Source organism: Mus caroli, unplaced genomic scaffold (genome assembly GCF_978045245.1).
Source record: "Mus caroli unplaced genomic scaffold, Mus_caroli_1 scaffold_6, whole genome shotgun sequence".
NCBI classification, from domain to species: Eukaryota; Metazoa; Chordata; class Mammalia; order Rodentia; family Muridae; genus Mus; species Mus caroli.
This window is the reverse complement of record NW_028227261.1, coordinates 150,963,806-150,987,974: the sequence shown is the minus strand read 5'-3', so window position 1 is coordinate 150,987,974 and position 24,169 is coordinate 150,963,806. Positions and strand designations below refer to the sequence as shown.

The 24,169-nt window shown below is 39.0% G+C and overlaps 1 protein-coding gene across 2 annotated transcripts in view; it reads right to left on the bottom strand.

The window, feature by feature from the left end:
- The window catches only part of Plag1 (PLAG1 zinc finger), a 36,944-nt gene that overhangs the window by 6,627 nt on the left and 6,148 nt on the right, over nt 1–24,169 (bottom strand). The window contains exons 2-3 of one of the 2 annotated variants that reach the window (XM_029476607.2): nt 6,496–6,600; nt 2,590–2,681 (exon numbers count right to left, since the gene is read on the bottom strand). The gene's annotated coding sequence lies outside the window, so the exon portion shown is untranslated. The remainder of the gene's footprint in view (nt 1–2,589; nt 2,682–6,495; nt 6,601–24,169) is intronic. The other variant, XM_029476608.2, reaches the window with a different exon arrangement.

Genomic DNA, 24,169 nt, shown 5'->3' with positions numbered 1-24,169 from the left:
GATAGCACACATATAAACTGTGTTAATATTTACAAAGGAAAGAAAAGACAAGAATGAGAATGGCATAAAGTAAAAAACACCTACAATTATTACAAAGAATACAAGGCAAACACTGGTTAGTAACCTGTGATTAATCTTAAGTATTCACAAGTATTAATTAGAAGAACTTGAGAGAGAGAGAGAATACCAATCAAATACTTAAAAATCAGTCATAAAAGGAGATGTCAATGACATATCAGGTTAAAAAGCTCCTAATGCTGTATAACAATCTAACAGTATCTCTTTAAATAAAATCTTTACACACTTTCAGAATTCGATGATATGTAAAGGTGATATGCAACAAAAATATTTAATAGAGGACATTCAAGCATCATTACAAAATTACTCAGTATATATAAGAAACCAGTATTACTCTTATTGTTTAAAAGAAAAATAAAATTTTAGATAAAAAAGATATCTTTAAAAGTTCAAGCAAAAGCCCCCTTTTTTATACAGCACAGGACATGCATAAGTGGAAGAACAACGAAATTGCAAAATAGCAAAATTAGCTTTGTAAATACTTACTTGCCCAGGACATACACTGAATATTTGGTATGGTAATTATGAAGATGAAAGATCATTTTATATACTGTTATCTGAATAATGTAAACACTTCACAAATAGAATATTTCCCTATTTATCTCCTCCCTGCAGTCAATGACCTAAGATTCTGGGCTATGTGATGGCACGTGTGTGGTCACAATGAGATTTCTGTCTTAGATTCCCACTCCACTTAGACTGTATTGTGATCTATGACAAGGGCAGATTAATAAATCAACCTGTGTGTGGATGTTGGCACTACACTTAAAAGAACAGAAGAATGTTCTGGGTTAGTTTTCTATGAGAACTTCCAAATAAAACCTCCAAAAAGAAAGAATTTTAAAAAAGTTTAAAAGACAATTTGCAAGGTAAATTTTAAATACTTTAATTAAGCATTAAAATAATTAGTAACTCTGAGTGGATGATTTAAGCAGAATTAAATCTAAAACTAAAGCTGACAAGCAAATAATAGATTTGTGTATTCATAAAATTCTATCTATGCTTATTTGTACAGTGGCATTTTATAACAGAAATGCTTTAGAAACTAAGTATTTCAAACAATGCATAAATATTGCTGCCTACAAATTACCTCCACTGTTTATCTTATAGTCACATATAAAATATAAATAATATAAATATAAAATATAAATAAAGCCATCACATTTAGTTTATCTTAAAACAGAACTCCCAAGTTACAGTTAATTTCTCTAAATTTTACCTTACTTTGAATTTTTTATTAGTTGCCAATTAATTTCAAAGAACCGCTCATTTTTCCCAAGACACAAGATGTCAAGAGTGGATTTGAATTGTTTGACAGAATAAACATAAAAATTAAATAGTTTATATTCATATATCCTAGCTAACATGTTAGCTAAAGTTGTCTGTGTATTCTCTTTCATGCACCCAAAGGGGCAGTGGAGGAAGACGTCTCTTTACTGCTCTAAAAAGTCTATAACCAAAGGGGAAAAAAACTTAATTCATGTTTTTCATTTCTAGTTAAAATAATTTATCAAAGATTGGTTACATCAGTGATGGAAATTCCACTTTGCCTTTGTCTGACGAATTGTAACAGAAGGCAGAGACTACACATAACCACTCTACACTCCTCTGCAGTGCAATGTTTCAGAATGCTATACCCCAGCTTCTGATGGTACCCAAGGAGACACACCACCTTTACCCTCTACTCCAAAGGTGACTCTGCATCCAATAGAAGCTAGAGAAGAGGGAAGGGTATATGCTTGAGCACAAAAGTTTATCTTCTTATGCTTTAATTTATTCTTGGCAAATAGTGGCTCATGAAGAAAAATAATAAGCAAACACATTGCACATCAGGGGGTCTACTGAAACCAACCTCTATGAGATGTCAGCCAAAGGATGAGTACATACTAAAACAGGGTTTGTTTGTTTGTGTTGTTTTAATTGGATGCCCCACAGTTTTGAGAGTTGTACTGCTAACAGTTGTAAATTTTGAACAATACTTACCGGCATTAATTAATTTTTTTTTTTTTTTACTTTTAAAAGTCAGATTTTGCTAAGAGCAAATGCTATCACTCACCAAGGCTTTGCTCTTCCTTATACTAATGATAGCATAGCATTAGTTCTCAACTCAGAAGAATATCAACGTGTGCTTACACCATTTTCCAACAGGGGGGCTCACAGAAGGAAAAGTAGCAGTGATGATGCTTCTTATGTAAGAAGCACTAATAGAATCTTGAATAATATGAAGGAGATGAGTTAGATTACATAACTAAATATCACTTTGAAGGAGACATACCACCATATTAGGAACATTGCTTTAAAATGTCATTGATCCTAACGTGGACATTCTTATCAGTTAGCTCTCATTCTATAGAGTTCATTGCTAATGAAGAAAAAAATTAACTATCTTGTATTTATAAAAACTTAAGAAAGAGTAATGGGGTATGTTCAAAATTCATTCAATATACATATTAGACTGTCAAAAAATTAAAAACAAATGCAAAAATCAAGCAAACAAAAAACAAAAAAGACCTTCAGAGAATGAGCAGTCAACTGTAGGCAGCTCAGGGCAGGCTCAGGCCAGTTTTATTCACTGCTGTTTCCCATAAATGACAGTAAAGTAACTGTTGAATGAATGAGAAAGATTAAGACAGAGTAAGTGCTTACTGCTAACATAATGACCTATAAGTTTACTCATCATCACAGCAGACAGAAGACAATACATTTCCAAGATAATTACTAGCACTTATAATAACTTAAAAACTATGCAAAATATCCGTTTTGCTAGCATGCCCTGACTGATGGCATTCTTACAAAATTAACTGGCATGAGTACACAGCATCAATTCATCCCCACTCTTAATAAAAATTCCTAGAGTGAAAACATGCCTGCTACCTGGGCTACCTGGGCTGAAGCGGGCAAAAGATGGTGAGACTCTTGGGTAGAGTTAGTGATATCTACAGAGAACAGAGGAGCAGAAAGCTCACTGAGAAGAAGCAGGAGGCACAGCCAAGATGTACACTTAACTCACCTGAATTATGGGTCCTCAAGAACTCAGTCCTGAGACTGGAGCAAGACCACAGTACTTATTTTCCTACATTAGATGTAGTTAAATTAACCAGGAAAATTGGGGATGCCTTTAAAAAAATTTCCACATTTGACTTTTTTTTTGTATTTGTTTTTGAATAATTTGTTAAAATATAGTTCTAGGATAATCTTTTTCAACTTTACCACAAAATTAGCTCTAATTATGTCTAGAAGCATCTTACATTTAATGTAGATAAAAACCTAAAGAAAAGTGAAGGAAATAGCTCATCTTTCTTGTTTCTTAAGGACAGGTAGGGAAATGTCAACAAATTTCAATGTTGGCACTGCAAAGTTCCCAGAAATTCTCTTACTAATCTTCAATGGTCACATTCTGGTCATGCATGATCTGGAGGGCCTGCATAGAATACCAGCCACCCAAGAACACGGACAAAGCAAACAAGTGCGATTTTCCAATTCAAATGCTTCCCTTGGTTAGTTCTATTATGGAGTGAGAAGGTCAGTGAGGTAAAGAGGATTAATGAGGACTCAGGAGTCAGAGTTTATGTCTTATGTGTAGGAGAGACACTCTATGATTGTATGTTGTTAGGAAAATGAAAGTCAAGGCACACCGAGTATACTAGGCAGCTTTCTCTTCATGTCGGGAAATCAGTCCCTGAAAACAGGAAGCAAAAGAGGAATTGTGAAAGTGGAAGTAATGATGGCAGGCAGAACGAGTGGATAACTGCAACCTTAATGGTGAGAGAGTGCCTCGTCTTTACAGAAGTTTCTGGGCTTCTAGAAATGCACAAACCATTTCCACATTTGCTATGAAGCTACATTAGAAAGCAGGAAGACCACAGGTCACATTCTCAACTTGTAATGAGCTCAATGTTACTGCCACTGAGTGAGTTAATAGAGGTAGCACAAGGGCTTCTGACATCACCTACTGTACATACTGAAGTCCTTAAACAGGTAGGGTATGCCTTCTAGAATGAGTAATCACTACACAATTCAGACCACAGAAACACAATCCAAGTTTCATATCTCAACACTCAGGCCCTCACACCAAATCCCTGGATACATAGGGAAAAGGCAGAAAGCATATGGAATGTGAAGTTAAAAACATCCAGTGTTAAGCTACCTTAGAGTAGTGTGCACCATAAATGCAACAACCTGTAGGGTATGAAGAGCTAGAAACACTGCCCAGGCTGCATGCTGACGCTCGAGGAACAGGACATGCAGGGACACAGGGTCCAGTCCACAGGGAAGGCTCTGCACCTGCCACCAGCCTGTCCGCCCTGTGCCACACTGTGTGGCTGTCAAGGATAAAGTCACATTTAGAAACAAGACTTCTTTTTATTACCACATCTCTGAGGTAAACAGAATTCATTTTGGGCAACATCATTAAGAGACATGACAGTTGTACTCCTTGACAACCATCTCTCAGTGACTGCATCTTTTACCCCGAAAACTAACAGTTATCTTTGTTGTCCTGCCATGTTGCAGTAATCTGATAAATTCTGTCTGTCTATCTATCTATCTATCTATCTATCTATCTATCTATCTATCTATCTATCTATCTATCTATCTATCTATCGAGACAGGGTTTCTCTATGTATCATCCCTGGCTGTCCTGGAACTCAATTTGTAGGCCAGGCTGGCCTCGAACTCACAGAGATCTATCTGTCTGCTTCTGCCTTCTGAGTGCTGGGATTAAAGATGTGTGCCACTACACCTGGCTTTAGCTGATAAATACTTGTTGGGAACAACTGTAGTAGGGTTTCAGGAATCAAAGCAACCAGGGGAAATATGTTGTGAGCTCTGGAAATCCCAATGGGCTATAAAGCAAGATCAGAGAAAGCCCAGAACAGATAAATGGTTATTGTGCTTTGGCAGAGGGGTAGGAATTGTCATGCCCAGTATAGCCATTTGACAGCAATGTTGCTTCCACATCCTTTTAAGCAGCTCTGACTAGGCATGGTGAAAGCAGGGGGCTCAGGCACATGCTACTCAGACTAGACAGGCTTGAAAACTAACTTGTGGGCGCTTCAGATGTTCTGTCCTAGTAACCCGATAAGCACAGAAATTCAGTTTGTGGGGAAAAATATCATACAAAGCAAAATTCCAAATCCTTTACAGAGAATATGCTTCATATAAGATTAAGATATGAGGGTGACACTGAAAATATCGGAGTAAAAAGAGTAACTGATTACAATACAGGGGAGTCAAAAAAGGTAATATTTATAGAAACCGTGCAATTCAGAAAAAGTTAGTATTTTTCCTTTTTCTAGCTACTTAAGATAGCTTCACACTAATTGGACTCAGTGGGCTAAAATGACAAGTAATTCTAAAAGGAAGACATAAGATAGGGAGGCAGTCCTGGGGTGAACTGGAAAGGGGGGGTATAAGTGGATATGATACATTATGTACATGTGTAAAATTTTCAAAATTCTAAAAAGCCCCTATAATTTAAAAATACTTCATTAATACAGTTTAAAAGAAAATCCATAAAACTAAAATTATTATTAGCAATTTTATTAAAAATATTTGTAGTATAGAGGTGGCTAAAATTTTATGCTAACTTGATTTTATTCTCCATAGAATGTTGTACTTATTAAGATTAATTTATGCCTCTTTAATTAAATTGTTAAGCTTTCTTCATGTTTCTGAGGCCCTGTTTAGTTCTCAGCCCAAAGCCTAGCTTCCTGAGGGGAGAGGCTGCCTACCAGAGATGACCAGCTTAGGAGTTTGAGCTTGCTGAGTAATCACTTTTGTCATTTCCAGCTTCCTTATCCTGGAGTATGGAGTCCTGGTCTCTAAATTCCAGCCTTGTGCTAGAGATTGCACTGATAGACTTACCTGGCTCAAATCCACGTGTGCTTGGGTTTCCAAATATCACTATACCTTGATTCTATGCCACTGAGTTATAACTACATTGGAAATCTAGATACTTTTGTGTGTCCTCTTCCCAGAAATGATAGGAAGTTGCTCTGATCACAATGGATTCTGTACTCTGGGAGCAGACCTAATCTGCTTCTATACCTGCCCACAGTTAAGATCATCTCAACACATGAACACAGTGGTTCCATGGGGGTAGTTTTCCCTTCTGTGATATTCAGAAGATCAAGAGCTTGTGAGCTCATCTGTGGTCACAGAGAGGAGGAAAAAAACCCACCAAGCTTTACAAAAGCTTTATTTTCTGAAGCAACACCGTTCTTGGCCATTTACAGAGCACAGATTTTACTGAAGTCCCACGGACCAGTGCATACTGTCAAGCCCTAAGATCCTAAGTGGCATGCTTATTATGTGGCGTGCTTTTCAAAGCTTTCACTATTACAGCATACATAATTAAGGATCCGGAATAACTGATCACTTTGAAAATCATGCCATATAATGATAAAAACCACCTACCTGAGGCCCTGTTCCAAACTCTAGTAAGGCCACCTTATTAATAGATCATCACAGACTGAAGCATTCTGGGTGCCCAATACCACCAAGGCAGCACTGACAGGTAACCTAGGAAGAAAAGAAGAATTAGTTTGAAATTCCCAAAGTTCAGGGTCAATCTGGTTAATGATTATTACTATATCAATAATATTATTTTTCATTCATTATCACTTATTGTTTGTACTTTATTGGATTATATAAATAAAGAGTGGACTAATCTTAAATTCTGTTAAAAGCAAATGTAAAACAAAATATTTATAATCTATTAGAAAGTGAAAAGCAAACACGAATATTTATAACTTCTATATTTTCTCTCTGAACTTTAATCTAATTTAATTCAGCTATTTTTATGTTTTCTGGTATTTTTAAAATTGATCATTTACTTCCTTTTTATATTTTCTAAGCACATCCAGTCTTCTCCAGAACATTTTCAAAAGAGTCTTCTGTCATATCTTTCTTGGTCTAAGCAAAGACTAAGGAAAAAGTGTGCCCTGTGCCTGGTCTCAGAAGGTGCAAACTGTAGATGGCCAAAGGTGGAGGCGGAGCAAGGACAGGAACTCCTTCCTCAGCTCATCCCAGGACTATTGTGTGTCTTATGTGAGCTCCTTGGGCCAGATCCACCATCAACAATAGAGGAAGAAAAACAAAATGTGTCCTGAAGTGCACCATATATGCAGTCAGCCTTTGGTATCCCATGACTGCAAATTATGAAGACAGACCTCTAGAAGTACAATCAAGACCGAAAAGGGAGGCCCCAAGTTCTATATGGAAAAATCATCCGCTTTATGTGGAAATGAGAACCAATGTCCAGTTCTATACCACTCTATTAAGATGAGTATCGGACACTGATGTAATAAATATTAGCAGCATCTATTATATACAATGCTGATCTGAATCACCACAGGTACTGACAAATATGATCTCTGCTCTGTAGGAGTGTGCAAACTAGTGCCTGTAGTTGATCCAGTTGGTAAACACTGCCACGAGGTGGTGCTGGTGAGATCAGTGGGACACAATATGAGACAGTACAAGTGCCCCAGTACATCCCAGGAGGAAAGCACTATTCATTTCTCATGACTTGCCTTGAAGAAAGTTACCTTTCGAAACCCCCTAACCCCCAAAAGTGTGTGCACGCAGAGAGCGACAGGGTAGAACCACCAGCACTGCAGTCTAAGGTGCCTGCTGATTTTGTGTAATGTTGGTCACACATTTCCCAAGGGCCGAGACAAGGACAGTGCAGCTCCAATGCTGTGGACAGATCCACATATATACTAACAAAAGGAGCAGGGGCATTGGAAAATAGATACTCAATGAAAGCGCTGAGAACAACACAACTTGGGGAGGCAGGAGAGGACAGCATGTTCTCTTGAGTGAAAGATGTAACTAGAGACTGAAGACAAAGTGACAACCAGCAAAAGGAACATTTCCCAAAGGAAAGACTGCCTCTATCTCAGGATTCTCAAAGCAGTAAGAGGAGGGGAGCCAAGGGTAGTGCAGCTTATTCTTAGACACAACCAATCTACTGGACACCAAAAGCTACCACTAAGAGATAAGACAACAGAATTTCTCAAGGAAGGAAGGAAAAGGTGGCAAACTTAAAAAAAAAAAAAGCTACTAAGCCACGGAACCACTCACAAATACTCCTGAGCAGTAGCTATTTGGGCAGAAATACATTAAATTTAGTGATAAATAATGACAGGAGGGGCAGCAAGGAAGTACAAAGGAGTCTTGGAAGAACAGAAGGGAGAGGAAGAGGGGAGGGGAGAGGAAAGGAGGGGAAGGAAGAAGAGGAGAGAAAACAAGGACTAGAAGGAAAAGGAAGGGAGAGAAGGGCAAGATGGGAGGGGTAAGAGGAAGTGAGAGGAAACAGAAGGGAGGAAAAGGAAGATTTTTAGTTACTTTTCCATTGCTGTGATAAAATACCTTGGCAGTACAACTTAAGGGTGGTTTATTTTGGGTCAGAGTTTGATGGTACAGTCCATCACACAGGGAAACCATGGCAGCAGGACCTGGTTGGTCCATTGCATCCAGTCAGGAGGGAGACAGCTGTGGATGTCTGTAGTCAGCAGTTCTCCTTTTTATAGACTCTAGGATCCAAGCCCGAGAATGGTGTGCCATCCAGTTTGAGGATGTTAACCTAAGCAATGTGATGCCTCACAGGCATGCCAAGAGAGTAAGTAACCCCTCACAGGTGTACCCAGAAGCTTGTGTGCTAGGGTTTTTAGGTCTTCTTAACTAGCACTAACCATCCCAGAAGGATGGAGGAGAGGAGGAAGACAGAGTCTGCAAGAAGATCAGGAGGCTGGATGTGTGTCTTGAGTGGGACCAGATATAGGGAAGGAGTTGTGGAAAGCAGTGAGACCTTCTAAAGTCACAAATCAGAATGGCACCCAGAGAGACCAGTCAGCTGTCAGTCTGAAGTATGAAAACCCACTTCTCTAGCTAACATGGCGGTATGTGTGCTCACCCACTGATCTTTTCTTGTTCCAGAATGAGGAAATTCAGTTTCCTCTCATTGGCCAGAGCAGAACAGAGGGTTTTGTTTGTAGCTTAAGAATAAAGAGCAAGCCGGGCAGTGGTGGCACACACCTTTAATCCCAGCACTTGGGAGGCAGAGGCAGATGGATTTCTGAGTTCGAGGCCAGCCTGATCTACAAAGTGAGTTCCAGGACAGCCAGGACTATACAGAGAAACCCTGTCTTGAAAAAAACCAAAAGAAAAAAAAAAAAAAGAATAAAGAGCAAGATAGCAGACCAAAAAAGACCAGGGGAACCAGGACATCCTCCAGTTTTATAAAACAACAATTTGCTACAAAGAACTTAATCTCAGTTATTGCCTATGGAAAACTAAAGTGTTGAATCTTTAAGTTCTTTAAAATCTAAATACATGGACTTGATAATTTACTTTTGAAAGTTAAAGTGAAAGAGAGAGTAAGGGGAGAGGGGAGGAGAGAAAGAGAGAACTTAAGCATAAAGTCAAAATTTCACATTTTAAGAATAAAGTTGATGTTTCATAAAATGGATGGAAGTCAGTGTGCATGCGACAGAGTACTATACAGCTATTAAAACCTACCAAGATTTGCCTGGCGTTGGTAGCACATGCCTTTAATCCCCAGAACTCACGAGGCATTTTCTATCTCTAGCAGATCTTTATGAGTTTGAGGCTAGCCTGGTCTACAGAGTGGGTTCCAAGGGAGCCAGAGATACACAGAGAAACGCTGTCTCAAAAAACCAAAACCAATCAGCCAATCAAAAAACTTACCAAGTTTAAAATCATGAAATTACACAGAAAAGAGCAATTAAAGAATTGAATATATTAGGCCACATGGGGAAATATACAATGTTAATTTTAATACTTATATTATTTTTAATTGTGTGTGTGCATATGTGCAGGTATCCTCAGAGGCCAGACTCAGGGGATACCTCACCTCTGCACTAAGTCAGCGTTACTACTGGTAGTTGTCAGCTGCCGAATGTGGGTGCTGGGGATTTAATTCAGGTGCTCTGTAAGAGCAACACCAGCAAGGCATCTCTCCAGCCACAATGTGAAAAAATTTAACCACTGGTACATGGAATCAGTATATAATCTATAACTCTAACTTTGTCAACTATGTATTTAAATTCACTTTCATCACAACATATAAATAAATGATTGGTAACAAAAACACTGAACACGCATTCATACTATATGTCTTATTTTTATAATTAGAAAATTTTATTTTTATCAAAAAGAATGTTTTTTTAATAAATGCCCTGGAAATTTTGATGTTCAAATACCAAGAAACGAACCTTGAGTCATACCTTAAAACATATATAGAACTTTACTCTGGGATGGATCAGAGACTAGTCTGTGTAAAACCCAAGTTCTAAAACTTTTAGAAGAAAATATTGGAAAGAAAAGTATCTGTGAACAGTAAAAAAATCTGTTTACAGCAAACAAAGTCATAACCCTTACAAGAGCAAGCTGATAAACTGGATTTCAGCAAAACTTACAAATAATGTTCAAAAGACATCCCCAAGGAAAGGAAAAGCTGGGAGGCTAGAGGATGGACACAACCCTTACAAGAGCTTACCTAGAGAGGAGGCTAGAGGATGGACAGAGCTTTTCTAGGGGCTCAGTATGATAAAGAGCTGACCTAGAAAGGATGGACAGAACCCTTATAGGGCATTGGTATGATCAAGAGCTTACCTAGAAAGAGAACTTCCAAAATCCAATGAGATCATAATAGTTCAATTCAAAATTAATAATAAAAAAAAAGAGACAAAAGCAGGTATTTCATCATGAAAATATATAAATAGGGGCTAGGGAGACTCAGCCATTAGAGTTCTTGCTGCTTTTACAGAGAATCCAAGTCTGGTTCCTAGTACCCCTATCGGGTGGCTCAAAACTGCCTATTACTTCTGGGGATCTGGTGGCCTCTTCTGACCTCTGTGGGCACTCACATGCCCATTCTTACATAGAGATAAACACATATACATATAAAATAGTATTTTTTTTAAATAAAATATACAAATGGCAAAACCCAACTCTACATGAATAGATGTTTGGCATCACTAGGTATTGGGGAAATGCAAACTAATAGCAGTGAGATCATTGCATGGGTCATAAGAGGCTGACTGGATTTGGCAGCTATTGTGCAATGGACCTCTCTGAAACTGTATTACCCAGTGGGCACACCCATCAATGAGAAGAAGGCAACAATGACACAACTCACTTTGAGAACATTTGTAGCTTCTTAAAAAGTCAATCATGAGCCTGCCACGTGACAGTCATTTATTTCATTTCTATCTACTTATGGAAGAGATGAAAACATGTACCTTTACAAAGATTTGTGCATGAGTACCCAGAGCAGCTTTCTTTCTTTCTTTCTTTCTTTCTTTCTTTCTTTCTTTCTTTCTTTCTTTCTTTCTTTCTTTTAATTAGAAAGAATCATTTTACTAGGTGTAAAATTTAAAATTTAACAACTCATCTCATTTGAGTCTAACAGCTTCTGAAGTGTCTCCTGCATCTATTTTTGGATGACGAAGGATTGCTTGAGAATACTTTGTTTTCTTCATTATACATTTAGCTCTAATATGATCATGTACAAAATAATGTTCTCTCATTTTTAGCCCTAATACTTATTTACTAACTTCTGCCATTTTTTAATTAGGTATTTTCCTCATTTACATTTCCAATGCTATCCAAAAAGTCCCCAATACACCCCCCCCACTCCCCTACCCACCCACTCCCACTTTTTGGCCCTGGCGTTCCCCTGTACTGGGGCATATAAAGTTTGCAAGTCCAATGGGCCTCTCTTTCCACTGATGGCCGACTACGCCATCTTCTGATACATATGCAGCTAGAGACACGAGCTCCAGGGGTACTGGTTAGTTCATAATGTTGTTCCACCTATAGGGTTGCAGATCCCTTTAGCTCCTTGGGTACTTTCTCTAGCTCCTCCATTGGGGGCCCTGTGTTCCATCCAATAGCTGACTGTGAGCATCCACTTCTGTGTTTGCTAGGCCCCAGCATAGTCTCACAAGAGACTGCTATATCTGGGTCCTTTCAGCAAAATCTTATTAGTGTATGCAATGGTGTCAGCGTTTGGAAGCTGATTATGGGATGGATCCCTGGATATGGCAGTCTTTAGATGGTCCATCCTTTCGTCACAGCTCCAAACTTTATCTCTGTAACTCTTTCCATGGGTGTTTTGTTCCCAATTCTAAGAAGGGGCACAGTGTCCACACTTTGGTCTTCGTTCTTCTTGAGTTTCATGTGTTTAACAAATTGTATCTTATATCTTGGGTATCCTAAGTTTCTGAGCTAATATCCACTTATCAGTGAGTACATATTGTGTGAGTTCCTTTGTGTTTGTGTTACCTCACTCAGGATGATGCCCTCTAGGTCCATCCATTTGGCTAGGAATTTCATAAATTCATTCTTTTTAATAGCTGAGTAGTACTCCATTGTGTAAATGTACCACATTTTCTGTAACCATTCCTCTGTTGAGGGGCATTTGGGTTCTTTCCAGCTTCTGGCTATTATAAATAAGGCTGCTATGAACATAGTGGAGCATGTGTCCTTCTTACCGGTTGGAACATCTTCTGGATATATGCCCAGGAGAGGTATTGCTGAATCCTCTGGTAGTATTATGTCCAATGAACAGCTTTGTTTTAATAGTCAAAATAAAATATAACCCAAATGCCTATCAATGTGAACACAATTCGCCAGTGAGTAGCAATAAGGACTGAAAGATGGCTATTTGCAGAAACATAAATAAATTCCAAATTAGTTAATTATGCTTGTTGAAACTAGCCAGGCCAAAAAAAGATACACATTGCATGGTTCCATTCACATGAGCAGATGTCTAGGAACAGGAGGTAGACAGGGAGGAGTGATCACAAAGGCTGTTCCTAAGCCAGCAGAAACGGGAGATAGGCTTAGTATCTGATGGCATGATGGCCTCACAGTGCTCCAAATGGCACACTGTATGCTTCACATCTGTCTACCTTATAAACACCAGCCACACCTCAACAAAGCAATGAGAAAACAAATGGCAGTTTTTGTATTGAAAATATCAGTGAACAGAAAAAACAAACAAACAAACAAACAAACAAATCTCCAGATGAATTTACTGAACTCTCAAGAGAAAATACTCTAACAATGGACATTATAAGGACATTATAACCATTATAATAATGATTATATACATACATACATATATATATATATATATATTATAATGCTGTGATCATTATAAGGACAAAGTCTCAAAATGACTAAAATCTCTCCTTCCCATTCAGAGGGGGAGACAATGTAAGAAAATTCAGTGTAGCTTGAGGCCTTTATCCCTGAGAAGGAAGGACACACATCTAAGAGGCTTTGGAGCTACATTCTCAGCTGTTCTACTTGGAGGAGCCAGTGTGGTTCACCTGTTGCTTAGGAACTGGCATATCATACCACATGATTTAAAGACTCCAGGAATATACCCTAACGGAATTGAGACCTGTGGATAATAAATAGTTCTAGGATACATTCCATTTATTAAATACCAAGGAAGTATCTGCTGCAGTGTCTGGGTGTAGCTTCTACACTGCTGTTTTAAATACTGATGCTCTTGGACTTCCAACGACCATTTAATTTGATTTTTTTTTAACGTCACACTTCTACAAAGATCTATGCACCCATACAATCCTTTTGACTTTACTTTCAGTATTTGGCCAATGACACGAGATGTTCAGTATTTCATTATAAAACTGGCTTTGTGTTTGGTGATTTCATTCAATATAGGCTAACGTGATGCTTACTAGACAAGGCATAATAAATATACTTTCTGCCACAATAAAGCGCATTACTTTGTATGCTAATTTAGAAAACAAATTTGAGATTTAAATTTTTAAGCAGCAGCACTGATGAACTCTCAGCTTACAGTAAAAGACTGTGGTCCATTTACAGCAGGACCTAAAGCATTTGTGTGCTCATTAGCAACCACCTTCTAAGCAAAGACATCCATGGTAACTGGTAGACATGTTCCACCAGGAACATCTTCATCTAGTTTTAGAACAAGCAATATGTGACATTTAATGTTTATGAATTATACTTCTGTTATTTTTATTTTAAACACCAGAGCCAAGACAAGTGTGACCCAAAGAACTCGTATGAGCCGCATGCGCAGGTATTCCAGGTAGAAGGAAACAGAACCAGAGCTAGGTAACTGTAGGGGAGATACATCATACTTCAAACACAACGGTGGAGACTGGAGCTATGTGTTTAGATGAGTGAAGGAGTCTTGTTACCAGACAATGAAAAACTGAAAATTATCCTGATCAATTACAAAGTATCCCAAGCGCAGGTGCCTGCCCTGCTTCCTGCTGGAGTTTGTATCCTGGCCCCATTCTCAAGACTGTTGGGGATGAATCGGCCTTTGTGTGCCTCTGCTGCTTTCTAAAACAGAGTGAGTGGCCATTACCTTCTGGTTTATAGCAGCTTAACATTTCAACAAACACAGAGCTTCCTCAACTGTACACCTGTAAACCAGGTGACAACCAACAGGGATAACAGCAACTCCCCAGGAAGTAGCTTAGGGCACAGCAGCCATGCAAGCCCTTCCCACCACGCCAACTCTTCTGTGTGCGCCACACCTCTGGGTCCTTTTCCTACTGTGACATGCTTTAGAGAGTCACTTCATATGTCTAGGCAGTATGACTAGGGCAGCCATCTTCTGGCATTTACCCTTTGCACACTCCCCCTTTAAAAAAGTTTATTTGGAAAACAAAAATTCTCAATCTGACTCAGGCTAAAGCAGTGCAGGAGACAACCACAAAGATGAACTACTTCTGAGAATAAGGGCTGGTCCAAATCCTGCCTAACCAGCATAATTTTGTACAGTTTATTCTCTCTTAAAGATTGTATGTATGCATGTATGTATGTATGTATGTATGTACGTACGTATGGATGTATGCATGCATGCATGCATGTATGTACGTGGCACTTATAGAAGTCAGGGGACAGCTTGTGGGAGTTGGTCCCCCCTTTTACCATGTGGGTCCTGGGGATTGAACTCAGGCCATCAGGACTGGTGGTAGCCATGGAAACCTTATTTTTCTTCAACATTTTCCTTAGAAGAATGGGAGTGAATAGTTAATCTACAATGTTGCGTTAGCTAAACAGAGTAAGACTTATAGTCTTTAGTATAGTCCTGAGGGCTTAGTATACATATCTCTTGCATTCAGTGGGCTACTCAGCAGAGTGCTGCTTTACAATGTCCTGATATGTATAGGACTAGGGCTGGTGAGATGGCTCCGTGGGAAAAGGTGTTTGCTGAGCAAGCCCAGAAACCTGTGCTCAGTCCCCGAAACCTAAGTAAAAGGTAGAAGCAGAGAATCAACTCCACAAAATTGTCCTCTGACCTCCAATGCTATGTGGACTTCAATGTGTACATTTATATATATTTGTATCTGTGCAATGCTGAATGTAATTTTGCATGTTGTGTGTCATGATACATGTATGTCTCTCCCATATCATACACACATTCACACAATAATGATAAATTATAAAAATAAGGACTGACCATTCCTCCTGTTATAGATACCAGTCAACAGAGAAAGAAAAAGAACATTTCATATAAAAGGCTTATGCACTCAAGCAGTGAAGTGACATTTGGTGAAGTACTGTGCTTATGATTCTATGTGTATAGAGGGACAGAGTATATCTTGCAGTCACAGTTAAACCCAAATCACAGCTAAAAGCAAGCATTTTTGAGTGAAATGGAATGTTAATTTGGGCAATAGTTTCTAAACAACACTTTTACAGTCTTGCTTACTCCTTGCAAAAGACATTTCGAAACTAGATGCAATTTTAACTAAACAAATTTACAGTAGGTTCACTTGGTTAAAAAGTTAATACCAACCCAGTATATTTCAAATCTGTAATAACTCCATGTATTGGCTGCATTATTGGTCTTCTTTATCTTTTGAAACAGTTTTACTGGCATTGATCATAAAGAAATGCTAAGTGGACTTCAATGTATACATTTATATGTATTTATATCTGTCTAACGCTGAATGTAACTTTGCATGTTGTAAGAAACACACTGCCAATTCTTGACTAACTGGGTAAATGGGAAGTAGAAAAGCCACAGATAATCATGAATAAATCAAAATTAATCACTGATAGATGCTGATTGGTACTTCTTTTGCATGCTGAACAAAAACTGACTTAGATGATATAAACCTATGGTTGGATTCAGCTTGGGGAAGACAGATAACGATGGCTTCAGAAGTAACAAGGACAGCAGAGAAGCTCTCAGGCACAGGATTCAGACTGCAAGAGCCAGGGCCTTGCTTCTACTGCCCATGTCTTCATCTCAGCATTTAGAATCCGGAACACATAGGAGGAATGTGATCGAGTATTTGCTGAGTGAATAGAAAAGAGGAAGAGGAAGGAAGGGTAAGAGGGCCCTTTCTACTCTTGTTGGCCCAACGGATAATGAAGACAGTTGTCTCTACAAATGACTGAGGATGGACAGATTTGAAAATTCTCTGCATGTTCCATGCATATTTAACATTTAAGGAGATAAGGCGTTTCTCTTGACTTGGCCGATTCTCAATGGATACCAGGAAGCTGTAGTCATTGTGCCACCTTGTGGTCATGACTAGAAAGTTCCTTTTCCTTAATGGACTAGATATTCTCCTCCTCCCCCTCACCTGCACAAAGGTATTAGTAGAAGCTTAGAGACAAACAAATGTCAATCATCCCATGTAAAGTCAAACTTTTGGGGTCTGTATTTTTAGGAAAGACCTAAAACAATATACAAATGACATGAAACAATTTTATATCAAACGATCTCCATGAGACGGCTGTATTTGGGTGGGGGAGTGGTCGAAGCAAGCCTAATTGCTCTGGAGTTGTCAGAACTGGTTATGATACAAGAATTAATTCTACTCCCCTGTCAACTTTTTTGTATCTTGTATTGGCCCACAATGAAGAGTTCAAATGACCTGTAAAGGCAGCATTACCTTAGTGTTGTACAGTGAACCTGTTGTCTATATGCTAAAAACACTGTGGTTCTGTCATGAAAGAGAGTGGATCATGCCAAAGACCAGCAATTGATGCACAATGTACAATGCTCACAGCTTCCAGGAACTAAGAAATAAACAGAACCGGTCTGAGACTTTGACTCTGACCTGTTATTCTAGTATGATATTGATATTACTGAGGCTAAATACTTACTTTCTTAGCATGGGATGGATACACAAGTTAACACTGTAATACACAACTTCAGTAGTCACAGCTTCCTCCAAATGCAGCGTTTGCCGGAGTTGGAGGTCGAGGTGGTGAAATAATTATTCTTCAGGATGCTTTTCAGCCAGATGACTTTTTATCACATAGCTCCTAACTGCTGTACGACGTTTGTTCAGACACGTCACCACAATTGATCCTGTAGGCTGCACCAGACATTTACTATATGCCTAATTCTCAAATAGAGTAAAGAAAAAGCTGGTGGTCTATGGCCTTTGCCCTCCAATGTCAGCTCAGTAGGAAGACTAGATACACACAGGATGGGACTGAGCTCTTAGCAGGTTAACAAGGGGGCTGTATAGGAGGCAGGTTCACTACATCTCAAAGAGCAGGTAGGGATACAGAAGAGAGGGCTCTCTTGTCTCAAGGAGCTGTGCTTTTCAGGGTGTTATGCCTACCAGATGCCCTGACCTCTAGCCACAGAGCAGAAGATGATAAGACACATAAGAGGATAGTAGTCACAGTCACCTTGCAAAGGGCAACAACCTCCACATGGTTCAGGAGTACCACTCACTTTTGGGCTAGTAGTCCCCAAAGACATTTAGGACAGTCCCCAAGGCATTTGTGTCTCAGGCTGGTCTTCAACTTGTTCCCTTTGTGTCTAGTTAGTTCCCCTAACTAGAACAAGACTTCTGTCTAGTTATCTGACCAGGATTTTCCCAGACTGTTCCTCATTGTTACAGCTCCTATACAAATGCTCTTTTGTCTTTGCTGTTGTCTCCAATGGTCCTTGTTCATCCAGCCCCTCAGAACTATTCATCCTTGGATTCCTTCTTACTGCTTTCCTACCACCTGCCAGCCTAAGGAAGCCTTGTTTATAATCTGATAGGTATAGCTTAGAACTTAACTCAAAGCAGGTACTACACAGTCTGGTATGTATAAGACACAGGAGGAAAACTGAGGGAGGTAGGGAGTTGGCTTATATAGAAAGAAGCACGGAGGCCCACAAAGGAAGTAGAGATAGTGGCTTCATTAGTGTGAAGCATCATATAAAGGGTACCATGGGAGGGAGCTGGTGCTCAGGGATAGCACGCACAGAGTCAGGTGGTCAAGGAGCTTGGCAAGTTCCAGGAAATGCCAACATGCTAGTGAGCTAGGACAGGGGGAAGAATGTGCCACCAAAGGAAAGTACAAAGGAGGTGACAGAAGAAGATAGGAAAGCAAGAGACTAGAATGTGTAGAGTGATGGTACTATAGAACAGACCCATGGGGATAATAAAGATGTCCCTGCATTTGATTCCGGGGGAAGGGGGCGTTTACTGTTTTCTTTCATGGTAGGCTGGATGGCAAGAATGGAGAGATAAAGAAAAGGGACCATACACAAAACACAAACTTTTCTCATGAGATTGGCTTTGTTGAGGAAAAAAGATACTGGGGATGGGATGTAGGGAGAGAGGGAAAGAGACCATACACAAAACACAAACTTTTCTCATGAGATTGGCTTTGTTGAGGAAAAAAAGATACTGGGGATAGGATGTAGGGAGAGAGGAAGAGTGGGAAATTCCAGCCCAGGGAGAGCAGCCTAAGTTGGGCTGGCATAACAGGTTGTTTGCCACAGCCCCCTACATGCCATGCATAGCATATGGTATAGCCACCTCAGCTAGACAGCTAGACAGCTAGATATACTCTCCCTGGGGCTCTGAATAAGTGTTAGGCAATCCAGAAATCCAGAAGCAAGGAAATGCCAAGTAGAGACTATGCAGAAGGCGGTCTGCTTTGGAGTGGAGGCAGGACACCTGGTGAAGGGCTCAGTAGAAATTAAGGGTGGAGGCTGCAGGGAGAGGACTGGCCATAGTACTGAGTACCACTGACTTAATCAGAGGCCCAGCTTCTCTCCCAATCAGGATAATCACCACAAGGTGCTGCTGAAGACCTGACAGAGCACAGCCCTTGTCTCATCGGCTAGCCTCCCTTGCTAAGTGTCTGCTCACTGGCATCCTGATTCTTAGCCAAGGGACAGAGTTCCATGGAGCTGTGTACCTTTGTTCCCAGGCTACTCTTCTGTGAGACTGGCTCTCTTGGTCTTCCTCCACCTGCCCACCGTGATTATGCCCCTACAACAGAAGTGCAACTCCAGTTCCAAGTGAGTGATCATGGGTAGTTTTATGGTGAGAAGCATGAGTCCTGGGGTCATTACTGATGTCTAAGCTGCAAGCTGTAGGTGTGCTGAGAGCCAGGCATTATTGAAAAGAAATAAGTGTTCAGATCGTTCTGGTGAGCATGGACCTAACGGGGAATACCAGAGCAGAGGCTCCTATGTCAAAGTGGGAGTATATCTCATATCTTCCTGCTCAAGTTATTCTGAGTTAAGAGGCACCTTAAGTTTCCTAACCCAAAATCCTCTGCTTGCACAGCTAAAAACTTTCTACCACACATGGAGCAAATTCTGAGGCTGGCTATGAGGTCTTGCTCTGGTCAGACCTCAGCACACCCATCTCCTCAGAAACACCCTCTTCAGTACTACTACCTCAGCATACCAGACAAGCAGCACATTTCTGCCTCCTCCCTGTAGAAACAATTTCTTTCACCTAGATGTCGTGTGTGTGTGTCTCTCTCTCCTTGCCTATTTTTAACTTGTGCCTTTCCCAAGGTCCATCTCAAGTTTCCCTTCTCCCTTCCAAGAATACTATAGTGTTTGATATCTATATTATTCACTGGACATTTAAACATGCACTGACTTTGTGTTCTTTTGGTATGTCTACCCACCATCTAAACAGCAATTTTAAAAGCAAGTAAAAAAAAATAGTGTGCAGTAAATATAGGTACCCCAACAGAGTGGCCTAAGGTACCCTTCCTATTTTGTCTCCCACTTAGCACAAGAATAAATTATAGAGTGGCATGGTGCTCTGCAGCTGAGTGAAGACAAGAAAGTTACACTCGAATTTAAAACACTATAAAAGCTTGTGATTTTAGATAAATCTGTACAACTGTTTATACTGCTTTGTTAAAATAAGTTCAGCTGATCCAGTCTTATCTGAGGTTACTATGAAGAGGAACAAGATGAAGCAAATAATCTTTTTTAAAGTTTCTTTTAAAGTGCTAACACTTTAGTACTGATTCAAAATTTAATCACATTTTCATGGCATTATTTTTTTAAAAATATAAACCGGTATTTACAGAGATGAAAGAAATTCCCAACCCTCAAATACGAGAGGAACAGTACAAACTGAAGCACTTGAACTTGGTCTTTTAATCAGGGGACAGCACATATACTATAGTGATTCCTCACATTTTGGTCTTAGAAGCTCAATATCTAAAACTAACCAACCTAAGCAATACTTTCTACAGCTACCATATACAATTACATTGTTTACTAGAGCAAAACCATTCAAAACGTCTGAAAGAAACAGTAACCATTCAGAAATCGGGTGGCTTGGCCATAAATCTGTCTAAAAGAAACTGTGTCTGAGCTCCATCCTGTAAAACAAAGCTTAGGTTTAGAATATTTTAAAATCTCCTTTAACTTACAGAGCAGACACATTTTCCACCAATGCCTTACTTCTTAATAATTCTTACAACACTTTCTAACTTGAGCTACTCTGCAAACTTTAAGACAAAATTTAAATTTTTGGAACAAATTTGTAACTATAAATATGCTAATCTTTGTACTGACACAACTTAGGTTTACACTAAGAAATTAATTTATAATTAGCTTTTATAGTCTGTCTATAATGAGGCTTACTTAGTGCTTGTTGTACACACCCTTCCTTACTCACAGACTGCTTTGAAAATGAAATGAGATAAGGCAGGGAAAAGCAAGGGACTAATCCTGTGATCCAGCCCAAGTGCTTTATGGCCGAGGCGCAGCATCACTCCTTAAATATGATGCTGATACAATGCAAGTCGTGTTGGTCAGTGATTCAGAGAAGAATGTAACCAATCAAGTTAGGTTTCCTTTCCTTTGAAGCAGAAACAGTCCCTGACTCCCCCACCCGTGTGTGTGTGTGTGTGTGTGTGTGTGTGTGTGTGTGTGTGTGAGAGAGAGAGAGAGAGAGAGAGAGAGTTAGTTTTTTGGTTTTGCTTTTACTAAGGAAGAACTTGCAATTATAACTTGGCTAACATTAAAAATCTCATGACGTTTCTCTTCTTTACACACTCTGAACCTCTGTGTTCTCACTTGACTACTTGTAAGCCACATTTGAAGCACTAGTCTAACTCTGCTTTATTTTAGTGAAACGGCAGATTAGACAAACAACAGCATTTACCTTTAAAGGTTTTCCAAATTTTCATGTTTTTGGCAGCTGAGTACCGTACTTCTGCGCTGCATAACTTTTACAAACCTAGCTGGAGTACAGCAGCACACACAGCGGCAAAGCAACACAACAGGCTCTGCGCTCAGCTCAGCTTCTTTTCCACCAGTACTCCAGAACAGTACCACTTGATAACACAGCAAATGTGTGCCTGCCGCAGCGGCACTGCCATCCACAGGGTGGCAGCACTGAGAAGAGAGCAGAGCCAAGCAGCAAGCACACTTGGATGCCAATGGAAGGAAGCACAGCAGTGTGTCTGAATCCTGATTAGGAAAAGAGTTCGTAGACACACGGGCATTTTGGTTCTAATTAACAAGCTCCTTTTAATTCTGGCAAAGAAATCATGGTCTGCAGAAAGGCTATCATGAGTCAGCCTCGGAACGGGATCCTTTCTTCTCTTCCCAGCTGTTTTCTTCTCCTATTCATGCAGTGACCAATAATGGGTGAACTGAGTATAATTTCATTCAAGTATGACGCAGGGCCAATGTCGAACAGAATAGCTATACCTGCAGTGCCTATGTTGAGCTAATCTGAGCTATGAAATAAAAGTAATACGAAAAGCTTCAATAAAACTGAATTAAGTTTTAATATCCACAAAGAGGACTTCTGAAGAAAACACTGATAACAGTACTTTTAAAAAACACTGAAGTAGCACTGTCCTAGTAAACACGTAATAATGAAAGCTCCCAAACACAACAGATGTGCAGTTCGGTACTAGGCTGTTACTACTTTTCTTAGAAAAATAACCAAAATGATTGAAGATGTTAAGTTCTTTGATGTCATTTTGGTCATTTAAAATATGTTTACTAAACATCAAAGGACAAATGCTTAAGACTTTTGCAGAGCTCCACACTTTTTGATTTTATATCATTACTATTATTTTTAACATTATTTTACTTACAAACTTCTGGGGCTGAAAAACAGATTCTGAAACAAAAACCAATTCTTTTGATTAAAATTCTGTCATTTCACCAGCAAATCAATTTATTCAGATAAATATTTAAATTTCATTTTTGTCCAGTTAAGTTTACTATTTGATGGTTTGTTTTTATCCCGATTTGGGTAAACAACTATGGTAGCACATCTTCACACACAGCACTGTGATGCATGAGAAAATATTTTCTTTTCAAGGAATGCCTTAATACTATTTTTTTTTTTTTTTTTTTTTTTTTTTTAGAACTGAGAAAGAAATCCCTGGGAAGGCTGACCATGCACTCTCCATAGAGCAAAATGGAGTCAGCTCTGCACAGCATCAGTTCTGAGGATGCACAGGAGGCAGAGCACACACTGTCACTGGGTCCTACAGATGCACACTGTACTCACCAGGACTTCCAAGTGAGAACCAGCAGGGTTGTTTCCACCACTCTTGGGATAACCTATTTTATTGTATGTCCAATTCTATCTTAATGCTGAAATCACATGCATTTACCAACAATTTTCAAATAAAAGACTAATATTTGAAGAGAAAGACAACCAAGATAGAAATTTACTCAATTAAATTATCTCAGACAATAACAAATTACGGAAACACTGGAAGAACATTTTCTAACATTTACCTAAGCAAATTTAAAGGCACGAGGAGAGCAAATTTATATTTGAGGCTGAGCATGCAATTGGGCACACTGGACACACCAGTGCTGATTTAAAGAATATGATATGTTTTACTCAAATAGGTAAAGTAACATTTTTTCAATGAACTTAAAAAAAATGACAAATTTCATGTCAACGTAATAGAGCTAATTTCTCTTCTTCAGAGTGGTACACTCTCAGAAATTATACCTAGAGAATGCGGAAGACAACCTAAGGAAGGGAATGCACTCTTCTACAAATCCTGTTCTACCTCACTGCCTGAAGACAAGACACTAGAACATTTTAATTATAACTTTTTTGGGCATGATGAGAATTAATTTGGGCTCTGAAATTATAGCATTAAAACAATACAAGAAAATAAAACTGATTTATTGAGAAAACGTAGTAGAGTAAAATCAATTGGTGATGTTTTGAACCTGCAAAGTTAAACAACCTTAAGCTTCCAGCTTTGGTTTCTTAAAATTCTCTTTCTCAAGAACAATGGACTGATATGTCTTCAGAGAAACAACTGATTGGAACACTTTCTGATTCTGCCTTTTACACAAAAGATTTATAGTCCTCATTTAAAAACTGATTTTAATTTTCCAAAAATGTATATTAAAGATTCTAATGCCCACTGATCAGACATTAGATATTTTTAAAGTCATATGTCAGCTTTTTAATTGTGACATATACTCTGAGAATTAGTATTTTCATCCTCAGAAACTATAACATAGGAGACTGTAAACAGCTTACATGCAATACACCAACACTAATATGAGACAATAATTTAAGTATTAACAACTAAAAAGCGTAAAATGAGACTCTCCTGCTCAAAGATAGATTTCAAGACTCTGCAATGCTCTCTCACCCACCACTGCAAAGAGCTCCATGCATTCTCTGAGCAGTTTCCAGAGCTAGAGGTAAATTCTACTTCAGATATCAGGAAAGTTTCAATTCTCCTTTAGAAAACCAACTGCTAACTAATGAATGAGAAAGAGACATACCTTTAATCAGCAGGTTACACCTTAAAACAC